Below are 15,058 nucleotides of genomic sequence, written 5' to 3' on the forward strand. Positions count from 1 at the left end.
GTATAAAATGGCAGGGCATATTCAAGATGAAAGGACTTCTGCCATTTTAGAAAAGTTAGAGATCTAATCCAAAAAGCCCCTTGAAAATTTGTTTCTGCTTTCACTGAAATCAATGGGAAACTCCACAGGATCGTTACTTCCATTGCTGCCATGTTAGGTACATGCAGACAGAGACTGGGCACTTCAGTACGGATTCATGTCTAGTCCATGCATTATTTGTGCTGTGGTAATGTCGGAAATGTTTTGGACAGCATCCATACACACAGGAATGCAGACATCCTGCTTCAAATGACTTACAGTCTAAAATATTAATGCCTACATCATCTACTTCTTTAATATGAGCTAAATTTTCTCACTCCTAAGGCTTCACTCTTTTCCCCTTTACAATACAAAGTGCCCTGTTTCTTCCACCTTAGAGGACACTCACCTCAGTCAGAGGTACATAAAATAAGGTGTCATCAGAGTGAGTGGTCACAGGGGGCAAAGTGGATGGCAGTGCTGGAATGGCAATGCAGTATCGAACATCTTGCTAACAGTGTTTTTCCTCCTCAAACCTTAAACTTTTCCACACCTCTAAAATGAAGAAAGTAGCCCCCAGAGAGGAGTCCTTCCACCCCACTGAACAACGCACTTAACTGCACAACTTCTAAGCCGTAAACCACTTGAGTAATCCCACTGCTCAACACAGGATAAAAGGAGAAAATAGTATTAAAGATTTAAAGTAAAGAACACAGCAAACTCAAATGATAGCTGTGCCATTCACGTCATTACAGCTAAGGGTTTGTCAGCACTTTCATTATAATGCTCATTTCTCTGCTGTCACTCCAGGCTAAAATTTGGCAGAGCATAAAACTTAAGGCACAGACAGACACAATAAGAACACAGTGAAAAGGAAAGCAAAGGCTTCAAGGACAGCATCCTAAGATACCTTCACATGTCAGGAACAAACAGTATCTTACAAAGCATGATGCAAGAAGCTAGGAGAACTATCCCTTCTCTTGTTAAGATGGTGTGATAGAGAGGGAATTGCACTGAAAGCTCAGTGAGATATATTGTTATGAAACTACTATGAACGGATTAAAAGATCCAGAAGGCTAAGTATTAGTATGGTAATTTAAGTTAAATTTATGCTGCAGTATGATGGAAATAAATAAGCTAGAAAGAAGAGGCAGACCACACACAAATATTACATCTGAACAGCTGATATCAGACTTCACTTAGGGAATGTATGAAAATATGTCTGCTTGGACTGGTTTGAGGAGTGGAAAGTGCCACTAACATAAGAGATTTCTCTCAGGCAGTGTAGAGTACCTTTCTCCCTTCCTTCTTTCAGAGTTGAGACTGTTGCTCCAACAAATGTCCAAATACAAGAAGAAAGCAGGACTGAGCATAGTATCAAAATATCTCTTCTAGTCCAACAGTAAGCCTTACATTGTAGGGTAGCATGAATTGGTACTGCCATTGAAAGAAATGATCTCACTTGCCCCTCTGCTTCGTCCCCTCAGCTCCTTTGTCAGCCTAAATACTGGTACCTGTATGGCTGCAGAATGACCCAGAGTAAAGAACTGAGTTAAATTAAAACTAAGCTATGATGGTGGGTCAGTTTTAAGTTGGACAAAGCCCTGAGCAACTCGTCTGAGATCAGTACTGCTTTGAGCAGGAGGCTGGACTGGGTGACCTCCCAAGGTCCCTTCCAGCCTCTGAGAATCTGCATTCCTATGGGTCAGCTTGTGGACAAGGTCAGAGAGGTTTAGGACCACTTCTTGCAGTAACAGAGCTAGCTAATGCTAGGTTAAAGTGTGTGTAGAACCACAGTATTACTTATTATTTTTTATATTTTCAAAAAGTTTTTAACAGGTTTGATTACTTTCATAGAAAACAGTAAGAACAACAAAGATGCAGTTACTGTTACACAGACTCGGTGCACTGGATGGTTTACTCACTCCCCATTTCTGTCAGTAGGTGGTGTGGGACTTAGCACCTAAGCCATTTAATTTTGTTACAGCATCAATGAAGATGCTTCTTATCTTTAAAAAGCACTTAGAGATGAACAGTACTATCTGTGCAACATATGATTGCTGTTATTATCTCAGTAAAATTTTATCAGGATTTGAAGAACGCCAGTAAGTCAAAAAAGAAGGTGCTTAGTTCCCATATTGAGAATTTGTTATTACAAAGACCTTAAGATAACAATGATATAGGTCACCTACTCCCATTGACTTTGTTAGGGTAGCATCTTCCTTGACCTCATAAATGAGTGCAGGTTTGTACTGTGATATTCTTTCAGCAGCTTCTGAAGAAGAGCAGCTGTGCATAATATATGTTCAAGTGTTTGAGAAAGTCTAGTGCATCATTCCTAAAGCAGTGCAACTGCTGAACATGGAAAAATTATATTGTGCTCATCCTATGAGAGCTCTGATGGTTCTAAGAAACAGGGAATTAAAGGCAATATTAAAATAAACACGTCTACGCAATACCAGTTTAATTTGATAGCAAAGGAATTATTTTCACTGTAGTAATTAACAATGCTATTGCTTAAGAACCACAGTTCTGTCATAAGTTTCTCAGGACACACATGCATGTTATAATATCAAATTTACTGTCATTTATCACAGAGAAGAGGTGGAACTCTATTCCCCTGCTTGCCTGTGTTGTCAGGGAAGGGCATGCTGTTTGCATAAGATACAGGTCACACATTCAAAACCATTTTCCTGGCACTCTCAGTTTGCTTCCTTTGTGCAAAATGCTGATGCTTTTGAGATGCAATGATTTAGCGTGTCACTGTGCTAGCGTAACAGATGGCACAGGAGTCGAGAATGAATGAACTATGAGTGAGGGACCACATTTCATTTTTGTCAGTGTACGATCTTTCAGCGGTTCTGATACAAGGCATCTATTATTCACTCTTTTTAGATCAATCTTCTCCCTTAGTTTAACATTACCCAGTTAGTAGTAAGATACATTTTTGGAAAAATTAGGTATAAAATCAGTGCACTATGCAGAATTAACAGAAGAGTCTGGTCTTTTTAAACCTGAGGTCCTCATTTCCTTCTAATGGGACCCCAGAATGATAGAATCATAGAATCATAGAATCGTTAAGGTTGGAAAAGACCCTTAAGATCATCGAGTCCAACCGTTAACCTAGCACTGCCAAGTCCACCACTAAACCCTGTCCCTAAGCACCACATCTACCTGTCTTTTAAATACCTCCAGGGATGGGGACTCAACCACTTCCCTGGGCAGCCTGTTCCAGTGCCTGACTACCCTTTTGGTGAAGAAGTTTTTCCTAATATCCAATCTAAACCTCCCCTGAAGTATTGATGAGTATTGTCTTCATCTTGTATCTGAACATACGGCTCCCTGAATCAAACCCAAGCGTTTCCTAGTCCTCTGCCTCCAGGCCTCCTCTGCAAACTCTAGCACAGCTTTTCTGTGTCACTGAAGCCCCAGGTAACACCTGAAGCAAGGTTTTTAAGTGGAGTTAAGCATTCTTGGGCAAGGACCTCAGATTTTGCACTGACTCTTTATACAAGGAGTAAGCTATAGAAGGATAAAGATTATAAAGAGTAAGAAAAAGAGAAAATAGGTTGAAAGTCTTCAAGGCAGCATTCAGATGGGTGGCTGTATTTATCCACTCACTAGGCATGAGGAGCTACGACAGTGGATTAAAAAAACCGACTCTTACCCACAGGTAAACAGGAAATAGCTGCAAGATAAAATGCAAAGGATAACTTCTCCTCTGGCACAAGTTAAGGATCACTGAGGCTCAGCAACATTCGTATGTTTTGTCAGACCGCAGGCAGCTGTTTCACATATTTCAATGAGTACAGAAAAGAAAGAGTGATACTCTTAAATACCAGCGTATATGTTAACATGGGAAGAGGATGTATCAGGTGGAAAATAAATTATAAGCTCTTCGAGTGTAGGTATTAAAACATCAAGCTATGAAAAGCACTGCAGTGTTCTATAGTAACACTCCAAACATTACAGTCTAAAAATGTTACAGAAATGTTTACATAACTGGATCTAAGGACCTAATCCAATGCTCGTGGACTTCAGTGAGACTGAAAATCTTGATGCGACTTCTTTTTTTCTTTAAATAATCCCTTGGAACTGTAAGAACAGTTCTGTGCTATGTATTTAGAGACCAAGGGCCTTCCACTGATGAAAATCCTGGAAAAGCCATTATTTTCTGAAGTTATTGCTGTCTCTGAAGGTTAATTAACGTTTGTTTGATTTAATGTTAAGGTGAAAAGAAACATGGGTTTTTTTGTCTTAATTTCCTTTGATTTTTAAACCATGTGTTACTGATACACAGTTCTTATGCGCTACACATTTTTTCTCATCTGACAGCTCTCATGCTTTAATAGTCAAGACTGCAAGAGGAAGCATGCTGCTTTGTGTAACAAGGATACGGATCCTATGATAGGGAGCTCTGTGGCAAAAACCCTTTTAGTCAGAGTAATAAATTGTTTATCCTTTAGGAAATACAGGCATTTCAAAATTTATTTTCATCCTAAGTGGGTAAAAAATATTGAAACCCCAAAATGGTAAGTAAAATGTGGATTCCACTGTCTTTTAATTTGGAAATATCAACCTGGTCCCATTGAAATATTTTTACAGTAATAATGAAATATTATAGTCTGTACGTCTAAAAGTTTGAACATGAAAAAAGATCCAAATGAAAAATGGAAATGTTGAAATGGAGTATTCAATTTTATTTTTAAAATGTTTTGAATGTTTTCCATATCAAGTTCTTCCATATTACTAGAAGACATTTTGAATTAGGTATTTTCCAACAGTAAAAATTATTTTTTCTACAGCTTATTGGAAATTTTTAATTTTATCAGCTTTCACAGAAACAGTAAAATTAAAAAGAACTACCTGAAGCTGCCCTGACTTTTAGGTATGTGTCTGCCCTTGAACACATTTTCTAAATTGTACATCCTGTGTCTGTGATCCATATTCAGAGAGGGAGGGAAAAAAGGGACTAGAAAGAGCTGCTACTAATTTAATGCCTATACCAAATTCAGAGACTATGAAGTTTAGCGGTATTTAAAAGCTAATGCACTGAGCATTTTCTTAAGTCAATATTTTATATTAACAGAAAAGTAACACTCTTGAAAAGATATGAACAAATACTTATTTTTTTACAATCTTCATCGTCGTGAACTGCTAAAGACACCTAAAAGATGCTTTTATCCCAAACATAGCTTCCACGCCTTTTTCTACATAGTTAGTTTCAAAGCCTTAAATGACCTACCAGCCAGTCAGAAATGTGTGTCAAATTATTCAGTACCTATTACTGTACTATTCTCCAAACCCCAGATTTTTTATTGGGATTCTGAGTGTAGAAGAATTGGGATTCTGAGAAGACTTCCAAGCACGAAGTCTGGGCAAGGTCCAGCATGCTCTGCAAGTGTCTCTGGCCAGGCTGGAAATGATGTGGGAACTTACATTTGGTTGGTCTCAGTGCAGTTTCAAAATGGTGCAGAAGAAGAAAGGGGTCTGAGGGGAGCAAGGCCACGAAGGACACTCCTCCATAGCTCTGCAAGGTGGGAACTCTCACGTTGAAAGGCATTATTACCTTTTCCCGCAATGCATCCAAACTTTTACCACGGAAAGCCTCATTGATATGGGGATATGTAACAGCAGCAAAATGACCTCATGGTGGATGCTTCATCCGCTATTTAGTTCCTGTCCAAACCCACTTGTGGCAAGAGCAAAAGGGGCCAATTTCATGCAGAATGCAGGAATAGACCCACTACACCTGCTCCAACACAGAGGGATGCCAGAGCAGAGGAAGTGCCTCTGATTCAGAGTGAAATATAACTTCAGTAGAAAGTTATATTAATTGCTTCCTGAAGGCCATTAGATTTTAGATCTAAGTGTAAGATCTATGAAGTAGATAGGAATTATAGTGAAAAAACAGTAGCCAGAACAATCTTTTGCTAGTATATACTTGGAGAAGGTTAAAGGCAATTTAACCCCTGCCATCAGAGTGGAGGTTGTGCAGTTGTAAAACCTCTCACATCCAACCCTCTAGCACATCCTAAACCAACACCATCTTAAGGCTGATCCGTCAGCTGGAGAAACAGGCTACTTTAAAGGCACCTTTGATTCCTCTCCCTGACAAAGAGAAAGATCTTGTTGCAAAAAAAAAAAAAAAAAAAAAAAAAAAAGCCATGGAGCAGGACTTTGAAGATAATCAATTCACTGGAGGAAAAAAAAGCGCCTCCTAGGCTTTGGCAGGTCTTTATCATACATATGGAGCATCTGTGCATCATAAAATGTGAGTGAGATCAGTCACCATGTCATTATTAATGCATAATGGGAAATACAAAGGAAGAGTCAAAGCCTGAGTGCAATGGACAATGATAGCTTCGATGACTTTTTTGTCTCACAAGTTATAGGTGTGCTTTCTAAAATATGAGAAATAAGACTGAGCTACAGAGTCCACAATGCAAGGTACAAGTCTTACGTGACACCAAATATAAAGAATCCATGGAAATTCCTTCTCTGAAAGTAATCATCTTCATACCTGCTGCTGAAACACTTGAAAGTGTGCATCAAGTCAGTGTAAACAAACCAGGATGAAATAAAACTTCAGTGCTAGTTTTGCAAAAACAAAAGACAGCAGCTCCAGCTGTCAGTGATATACAAGTACTGGAATAGTAACTATTCTGACGGCAATCCTTCGGATCTTCATAAAGAGCAAACTGGCACCACCATCTGAAAGTTTTCTGAATTCAGTGTGATTCTTTACCTAATTCCACTTAGCCATTTAATTAAAACAAAAACATTCTAGACAGCCTTTGATAACATTTTAGTAAGGAGACATTATTTTTAGATAAAAAAGGAATCATCATCATTGTTTTAAAGGATCATGACTAACCCCTTCTGCCCTGAAAACTAACTACTCCTTTAAATTTAAAAAAAAATTATTTAGAGGACCATGAGGTCCTGCTTCTCCTTTACCTGTAAGACTAGTTCAGTTTTGCTATTCATATGAAAAAAGTTCTGAGCTGACTCAAGGTCAAGCCTGCCAAAGCCCAAAAATGACCTGGGCTGTGTTGTCCACACCCATGATTTCTGCTCTGTAACAAGAGGACAGTGCAATGTTTCAGCCTTGTTCTTTAACACATTTTGGTCCTGGTCTGACTTAGTTGCCTCCATTATGCAAAAAATTTCTTCTCTGTGCTATTTACTGCTTTAATATTCTAAAATTGTGGGATGAAACAACAACAAAACTGCCCTACCACAAACACCTCTCAAGAATGGGCAGGCGTTTACTCAAGGAAGAACTAACAGACATCAAAACTTATTATTTAGGTCTCTGCCTATTATATATGAATATCTAAAACTATAGTTTCTCTCTTTGTACCATACACATTTCATGAAAAATGAAGCTTCATGATTTCACACAAATTCAAAATGTGGCAGAAAAGTTCTAGATAAAATTAAAATTTAAATTATTTTAACAAATAGACTACAGGGGGTTTAATTTTTTTTTATATGACCATACCATGAAGTACAGTCATATACATTTAAACTAGAGTTACCAAGCCAGGTCCCCAATTTTATTACATTTGCTTGTCTACTTACTAGTTTGCAAAAAGGGTTCTCTTCAAATTAATCTTCTGTAGCACATTAAATTACTCAGTATACTAAGATATGGAGTTAATCCTTGCTTTCCCTGAAGAAAGGCTGCAACAGATGAACTACAATGCTGTGTAGAATAACGTTTTAACATGCGTGTGTTCGGTTTTCCAGGAACAATGTATTGGAAAGGAGTACCTGAAAAACTGGAGTATGCTTCCTCCCCAGTTAGCATATCCCAGCATTAAAACTGACCATTGGTATTACTCATTAAGCAATACCTAGGAAATACTTGTGTATACCTTTTGCGTACTAAGATACCTTAGATATGCTGCAAGGATTGGTCCTAAAAGAACAAGGTTAGACCTAACCATTGAATCTACTGACCTTCCATTTTCACAATTTATACAGTAGTATATTATATATATGTAAACAGCAAACCATCTGATAAGGCATTAGAGTAACAGACAGCTTGTGCTTTTTTTGAATTCCTGAGAAGAATGGCTATGGTACATAGCCTCTCTTTTCAAAATAACAGCTGTCTCTACCCTGCAGGAAAGAGAAGAAAAGAACTTGGGCTTTTGGACTCCGGGGGGGGGTTCAGCAAAAGAGATAAAGAGCCGGCAATTTTCAAAACGCTGCCTTAACACATACCTGCTCGCACTCACCAGTAGATTTTCTGTTTATAAAACGACAACAAAAATTATTATTGGGGCAGGCGGAGAAAAGTGTGGTGGTGTGACTTGAACTGATAAAATGAGGTGTTGATTCCAGACCATATGTACTGAATTCTTCCCCAGAAACCGAAAGAACAGTCACCGAGTCCATCTGGTCCCTGTACTACAGAATAAAGCCTCCTTTGCTCACAGCACTCAGTGCAGCACATGTATGCAATTTAACTTCACCTTCCTGTAATTATCTTAGTACATTCCCCAGAAAGCTTGTCTTATCCACTTGACAGCTACCAAGTGATCTGGGCAGACCCCAGCACTCTCACTGAGCCAGTGGCATTTTAATGGACAGCCACACCACCAACGATGTGACAGGGGAGCCGAGCAAAAGGTTTATCTTGCATTTCCTCCGTACGTTTCCCAAGCCACTACACAAGCATCAGCACTTAGTGGGACTGATTTTCCCTATCTAAGCAGCCTTGCTAAGGCTATGACAGTGATTCCTGTTTGAAATTGCATTAACCGTGGAAGAAAAGGATAGTCAATAACTCCTCCAGAATTATGCCGCATCCTCACTTGAGGAACAACTGGATCTGATTCACTGAGCTCTGTAATCCAAGAGAAAGGTGTGACAGAAAGGCTCGTAAGCCACTGAGAGTATATGCCCTGTGTTTCCTTACATCGCTTTTTGCCATTAAATATACCAAGTAATTAGTGCTTTGTTATAAGATACTATTGGGGCTGCCTGAATAGTCTTGTAGTTATTTAATAAATTACTCAGCAAAGGAGTGAATTTAGCCAGGCGTCCACTGGTGAGGAGACTGCTAATTAACTGTTATCCAGGCAGGCAGCAATTACACTTCTCCTCCCAGAGAAAAAGAATATCTCTATTCCAAATACGTGTCCAGAAAGAATTAAGAGCTCTGAAATGTACGTCTCTTCCAGTAGGAAGCGATTTGGAATGGAGTAGCAGTCAACCCAAAGATCTCAAATCATTTGAACTAAATACAAAACAAGCTAAAATAAAGAATCTGTGCTTTACAAAGGGAGTGAACTGGCTTCAGAAATAAGTTTCCAGCTGGGACCAGATTGCAAATGCCTTTATTCACTCTGCGGGAGTAGTTATTCATGCGAACAGTCCCTGTAAAGCCAGGGAAACAGACTCACGTGAGCATGTAGTCACGACTGTGAACATGAAGCTTGCCATCTGACCTTCAAAACTGACAGAATTTTGTGGTGCTTTTGCTGAAAATACTATAGGGATGTTGGGGGTTGTTTTTATTTTTCTTAAATATGATTTTGCTGTCATTTCATATCAAATGTCTTAGGAGGAAATTAACGGATTTCATTTTAATTTATGGAGAGTTTTTCATTCTGCCACGTTTGCTCAAATAAGCCAATTTACAGGTTGGTGTCTCAGCAACAGATTTCTAGCAAACAGGAGGCTGCGATTTATCAGGCTTGCACTCGTTTTGTTTTTTGGAACGTCCAGCCATAAAGCAGACTTCCCGTGGCCACCTGGGGCTGAGGCTTTGCTGATGGGCACCCACCCACCTGCACGGAGGCCAGGAGCCATCCTAACAAATAAGTGTGAGCACAAAGGCAACCAAGCGACTACCCATGTTGAGTAGGAATCAAGGATTCCTGGTGGAGTGTCCAAACAGCTCTGCATCCTCAGTTTAATGACCCGTGAGAGAAAGGATGCATTTAGAACTGAGCAATGTAGAGCTGTTCTGATTACAAGAGTTCTGAATCATTTACATAAAGGCCGAAAAAGAAATGTAAGAAGTACAATTAGTGACCTAAGGGGAAAATTTCAAAAGCACAAATAAGATCTAAGTGCCAAGCTGCAATAAGCAGTTAGAGCTAATATCTGAAACCAGAATCCAAGCATAGGAAAAGAAGCGATCTGGCATCCAAAGACCAGCAATCAGGCTAAATACCAAAGGTCAAGAGCCTGAGTCAGAAACCAAGATACAAGCCAAAGGTTAGGACTGAAATAGGTCCTGGATGCAGGCCAAAGGTCACCAAATGAGCATTTTCAAATAGCCATACACCTCAGCTAGTGACTAGTCAGAGAACAAGTTTAGATGCTCCCTTAAATAGCACTGATGTTAGCACCAGTGAGCATTCACGAGGGTGACCATAGTCATCATGACTGTGGACTTGCTGAAAGGGTCAGCCCAGCCAGCAGTCCTTAACAGCCCACCACTGAGGTCAGTCTGGGTCATTCAGATCCAGAGTAAGGCTGGTAACAGCTTCCCCTGCTCACATAGATGAGTGAAGCTCCTGATTGCCACACATATGCTTGCAAAGTTTCCCATTGGAAAAATAAGTTATGGAGATTTGCAAAGTTCCTCTCTTCTATAAGGTCGGTGGAAGCACAAAAAAAAGGCAATTCCGGCTGAAATATGAGAAAAACCTGAGCCCCAAAGGACTGCAGAAGCCTCAGAAATCTAAGAACAGAAGATCTTGCTACAGATCTACGTCTTAGTTGCCTTTTTCCTCTATTACCGTTTTGCTAATTATAATAGAAGTATATATACAAGTCCTGCTGCTACTCTATTCCTTTGGCTACATACAAATAAGCAAGATATTCTCTTTTGATAATTTTACAGAGAAAACATTTTCTAGTATTAAATTATTTTTAATGAGACACAGGTAACAAAAGTATCAAAAATAATCTTTTTATGTATAAATTAAAATAATAAATTCATCTTGATGTCCCATTATATGCCTCATTAGCACATCCTCTGGAGAATGCTTGATGGCTTTGGGAGCCTTTCAAGAACCACTACAATATTGCTTAGTTAACTGAAAACTATAATTAAGAGATATCTTAAATAATAATCTCAGTGAACGGTTTGCAAATAGCCCATATACCAGAATATGTTTTTGCAAACATTAATAACTAAATTCTGACTAGAGGTACAAATGAAAAATCAACTTAGATAGACTACAGGCAATATTTTTATCTTGCGCTCTGATTTTTTGTCAAGGTTAGAAAGAACTAATGGGGACTGGAGTAAGTTTAATAAGTCTCTCTATCTGCTCTGCAGACATGACAGTAATAAACAAAATGCATTTGTACAATCGCCTTAATTATTATACATGTATTTTTTTCTTTCTTGAAGTGTTTGACAAAGTGCCCTTATACTGGCAGCCATACCCATCTGGTAAAGTCAGTGTTTCAGTTACTAGCTTTCACTTGCAGTGGATTTTACTTAGTAGGCCTCTCATTGTTTAAAAACAAACAAATAGTTACTACCCTTCAAACCTCTCAGCAGTTGGCATGGTGCCACTAAGCCATGGAGAGCACTTTGCAGAAGTGTGACCATTAAACAAGCACCATGAAGTAGATTAGGGCCTAAAAAAGGAATATCTGAAGTTGAATAAATGTAAACCCCCTGATATTACACAGTAGTATTTTGGGGATATTCTAAAGGAGAAAGAATAACAGATTATTGCTCCTTTAACTTAAGCACCCCCCACAGCTGTTTGTAAGCCAACAGCATTGCCTAGCTCTCGTGTCGCAGAAGCTCGTGCATCACATAGTGGCCCTGAAGTGCTAAATCTCAAAAGTTTACACAGCCTACTTGGCCAGCTCCCCATTACAGCTGGAATTTATGACTGAGCCCAAAAAACCCAAGAAAAATAACTGAAAGAAATTATAACAAATCTTACAAAAAATATATGCCCATGATATTACCGAAGTCAAACAGTCCCCTTCCCACACAAATACATTGCAAAGACACGGCCGTCTTTGCCTGCTAAAACCTTCCTTCAGCCTGAGCTCCCCTGCTACTTCTGTGCGGACACTCCTGCTACTGAGAGCTAAAGCAAAGAGCAGGAGGATCAGCCTTGGCTCGTCCCACACTCCCCCTCCACACACCACAGGTACACCAACAGCTCTCCCTCCGTATTCAGCTTACCTCCTAGACATAACCACGCTTGAATTAGTCAGGTGACAAGTCTGTCATGAAAATGGAGCTGATCAGAATTTTTCTTAATCCAAAAAAGGCAAAAATACTGCATGCCAGTTTTGTCCCAGAGTGAAAATATTTTACAGAGGTGTTTTTTTGTTCTATTTTTTGGTAACTGGTTTTGAATTATTTTCTGTAAGGGTAAATAGTGGAATCTGGTCATTTCTGCCCTGTAGGACAGTTCACCACTTCTGGAACTCAGTTCTCTTGGTTGGCATGTCTGTTTTGTCATGGAAGTGTCAGGCCTCCTCAAAACACCCTGTCTGTGTCTGACCAACGTCAGGTGCACGCATGCACACAGGGACAGGGGAAAGGCAAACGTGGCAAGTTTGACCTACCCATCACCCATTTCTCTGTGAGTTGTCATGAGCCACAGACAGCACTCACAGGCAGAGGAGGAGCTGGGCAGCTACGCAGGCACTGGGTTTAGACCTCCAGGACTGCAGAGCGCGGCTGAACTGGCCAGCTCTGGAAGGCATCACACCAGAAGGAAAAAGTGAGAGGAGATATGGTCCTTCAGCTGGTTTTGCATGCATGCATTGTTTACACTGCAGCTCTCAAATTCTGTTAAATTTAATTGTTTTGAAAATCACATAGATTATATAGACTTTAGAAGAGGTAATAATTTTGATAATGAGAAATAGTCATCGTATTGACCATGAGAGTTTTGAAAGAACCTGTTAGAGCCTGTCATATAAACTGGTACTCAAGAGGTGTTTAAATAATTATTTGTGATTATTACAATCTATTGGAGAGATGCTCATCAGCTCTTCAATCCTTATCTGACAAAATGTATTACCCCTACACAAGCTCTTTGGATTCATCATTTCAGTACACTAATTCCACATGTAAAAGTAATTTTATCATGAAATACCACTGGGGAAAAATTACTGTATGAATGCAGCGGATGGTTTCAACACACAACACATTAGTTCTTTTTCCTTTGAAAACATGCCAAAGTAAGCAATCTAATTTGTAGATTAATCTCTAAAGTTACATTTGCTTTCTAAACAAAAATTCAGTAAATCTTTACAAAGAATTTTGTAGAAAATATTTTACTAGTTGACTGCCATTTGCTTTATGCACATAACTGCACGCAACCCATTTGAAATTAATTAAATAAGATGTTACTGCTTTTGTTCTTAAGTAATTCACTACTATCAGATCACTTATTTTCTAACATCAGAGTCAAGGGACGTGAGGTCTCAAAATGAAAGGCTGCAATTGCACTTCCATCACAGCCCTTAAGGCCTGCCTGAACTATAGCAGTTTCTTACACTAAGCTCTGTGCTAGTTTGGTTGCAAGTTTCCACAGCATTGCGTGTTAATGCCTTCCCCTTGAAACGCCCTTCCTATACCATTCTTTGCACATCTTAACCACAGGGGTCCCCAGAGGATCTTCAGCAGACAGCTTTATGTCTCTCTTCTGCGTGACTATAGCAAAGGAATTCTCCATCAGCCAGAACTTAATTGGTGAAAAGAAGCCAAAGAAGAGGTTAGGATCTCATCCAGTTTATTTACATAGTCATGATGTAATTGAGCTTCCCTTTTCACCAGTATGGTGACTCCTTCCCACTTTTCTTAGCCTGCCTTCCTTACTCCCTGGAGAAAGGCCATCCCGTCCCAAACTGAGTGGGTCTGGTTCAGAGTTTCAGTTCAAAGCAGAAACACGTTATGGATTCTTGACTGCAACTGTTAGGGGCAGAATTTAGCACACAACGCACATTAAATCCACGTGGTTATGTCACTGAATACTCTTGGACATGATACATCCTGGAGAAAGCCGACAAAGCAAAGAGCAAGAGATACATGTGCTTATGCTAAGAATTAACCAGCGCTGTGCCTTAGGTCTCTGGCTGCACGTGTATCTTTCAGTTTGCAGCCCAACCCTAGCAGGCAGATGAGCACCTAGAGAGGGTGTTTGGTGGCAGCGAGGGGCCTGAGGAAACCCACCCTGCCAGAGCACAGCGGCATTCCTGAACCTGCTCCTTTGTCAGGACTGCAGCATTAGGATGACAGCAGTCAACGCAGCTGCTGCCCTGACCTTCAAACAAGGTCTTGTGGTAGATCAGCGATCCACCAGCCCTTCCCCAGATGAGTGAAATATCATCATAATGCCTACTGTTTATATTACTCTTCAAAAAAGTATTTCAATGAAATTTATAATGATGAGTAAATACATTGTACTCATTTTATGGCTGGAAAAAGGAAGGTACAGAGAGCTGAAGTGGTTTAATAACCTATGAAATAAATGCAAGTTTACTGATTCCCATTTCTCTGACACTGGACCACCTAAGAAGCATCAAAAGCAGGCAAAATCACCTGGCTGTTTTACATTATATTTGTTCCCAGTCATGTCTGAAAAGCTCTAGAAGCTATTTACTCTCAGAATAGTGTTGCATCTATTTTATTAGTACTGTACCACACCAAGAAAAGCCTATTGAAAAATACACATTTGGTCATAAAAAATTTATCTATCTAACCTATTTTAAAGATGATTGCTCTGATATGTGCATAATTTGCAAGAGGACCATCTAAAAACATTAAAAAGGAATTCTGACTTGCTATTTTACAGCAAGGCTTCAGAGATAAAGAAGCATATAAACCCACATTTTAAAATTTATGATTTATGTGATCTCAATATTTAAAGGGCTAGATACCTAGAGGCATCGAAAGTGACTCAGGAACCTTAAAGGATACAAAAGGATGCTTACAAGAAAACAAAAATATAAGCACACAATAATGCCATAAAACTGACGCAGTATATTTAAGGTAGATAACTCAGTAATTAAAAATTGGCCAAGT

Source organism: Nipponia nippon, unplaced genomic scaffold, assembly GCF_047370975.1.
Source record: "Nipponia nippon isolate SJK-2023a ecotype South Korea unplaced genomic scaffold, ASM4737097v1 scaffold_9, whole genome shotgun sequence".
Taxonomy (NCBI): Eukaryota; Metazoa; Chordata; class Aves; order Pelecaniformes; family Threskiornithidae; genus Nipponia; species Nipponia nippon.